Source organism: Sylvia atricapilla, chromosome 2, assembly GCF_009819655.1.
Source record: "Sylvia atricapilla isolate bSylAtr1 chromosome 2, bSylAtr1.pri, whole genome shotgun sequence".
Taxonomy (NCBI): Eukaryota; Metazoa; Chordata; class Aves; order Passeriformes; family Sylviidae; genus Sylvia; species Sylvia atricapilla.
This window is the reverse complement of record NC_089141.1, coordinates 1,677,074-1,678,598: the sequence shown is the minus strand read 5'-3', so window position 1 is coordinate 1,678,598 and position 1,525 is coordinate 1,677,074. Positions and strand designations below refer to the sequence as shown.

General features: G+C 47.1%; 1 non-coding gene across 1 annotated transcript; it reads left to right on the top strand.

Annotated features, from left to right (window-relative positions):
* Positions 1-282: 282 nt before the first annotated feature.
* Positions 283-456, top strand: LOC136358286 (U2 spliceosomal RNA). Its single transcript, XR_010743047.1, has one exon. It is a non-coding gene; the product is annotated as a U2 spliceosomal RNA (small nuclear RNA).
* The last annotated feature ends 1,069 nt before the right edge of the window (positions 457-1,525 follow it).

Here is a 1,525-nt window from a genome sequence, read left to right as displayed (position 1 = left end):
GGAAACATTGTAGTCTGGGACAAGAAAGGCCAAAACGCTGCTTGGGTTGCATCCAAAATTTCCTATGAATTGGTCCCATCCCAGCAAGGGACAGAGCTTGATGTTGTATGAAAAGTCCCAAAGATGAGTAGAAGGCGAACTGAAGTGATTTTATTGTAGCTTTTTCCTTTCACTAGCTCCAGGCTAAGAACTAACAAGAAAATGGTAAGTATTGTCACCAGCTGGGTCATCTACATGCATCTATCCACTCTTTGAAGGAGCCATGCAAAAAAAAAAGGATGGATTTGTTCTGCTGGTGTTGGCCAAGTGTAGTATCTGATCTTAAAAGTTTAATATCTGATGAGGGGATTTTATATTAAACAGAATTTGGGGCATGGGAGTTGGAGCTGGCACTTGCTCTCTCTGCTTCATGCATTGCCCCAGAATTGCAGTGACTCTGGGAGTGGTGCATTGATAAGTTTGAGCTGCACCAAGAGAGAGGTGGGTCAGAAGTCAAAGAAGGTGAATCCTTCCCTTTACTCTGCCCTCATGAAACCCTCCCTGCAGTTCTGCATCCAGCTCTGGGGTCTCTGACATAAGAATGACATGGACATCTTAGAACAGATCCAGAGTAAGGACACAGAGGTGCTCCAAGGTCTGGAGCACCTCTGCTCTGGGGACGGGCTGGCAGAGCTGGGGGTGTTCAGCCTGGAGAAGAGAAGGCTTCAGGGAGAGCTCAGAGCTTCCAGTGATGACAGAGGGGTTTATAATAGAGGGAGAGCAGCTTTTTAATATGTGCATATAGTAATAGGAAAAGGGGAAATGGCTTTAAACTAAAAAAGAGTAATTTTGGATTAAATGTTTGGAAGAAATTCTTCCCTGTGAGGGTGGTGAGGCCCTGGCACAGGTTGCCCAGGGAACACTCCATTCCTGGAAGTGTTCAAGGCCAGGTTGGACAGGGCTTGGAGCAACCTGGTTCTAGTGGAAGATGTTCCTGTCTGTGGCAGGGGGTTGGAATTAGATGGTCCCTCTCTAAAATCCCTTCCAACCTACAGCTTTCTATGACCACAAGTAATGCACATGCAATGCAAATACAGAAGACACCTTCAGCTGCTCACTGAGAAGCTGCTGCTGGATCCTTTGCCCTTGGGCAACAGCTAAGGCCAACGAGGGAACAGGAAGAAAGCTGGCAGGAGCTGCAGCCCACATTTACAAAAGGCTTTTTGAGGTTCCACAAGGAGTTGTCTTGGTCACAACAGGCTCTACTGCGTCCTGCATTATCCATCAGCACTGCAGGAGTTCTGAGTTCTTGGTGTGTTGGCATGAAATGCCAGGCTGCACTCAGGATGAGATGGCCCAAAGCATGGCACTGCAGCACTGCCAGAATCACGAGGTGCATTGATTGCATCTCCAGATTAATGAATGTGCTGTCAAATGCCTGGTTGCAGTGCTGAATGCTGATCCTCAGCAGAGGCAGTTTGATATTTGGTAGGTGAAAACACTGATTTCAGCCTGAGATTTGCCATGTACAGTCCCAAATACATCC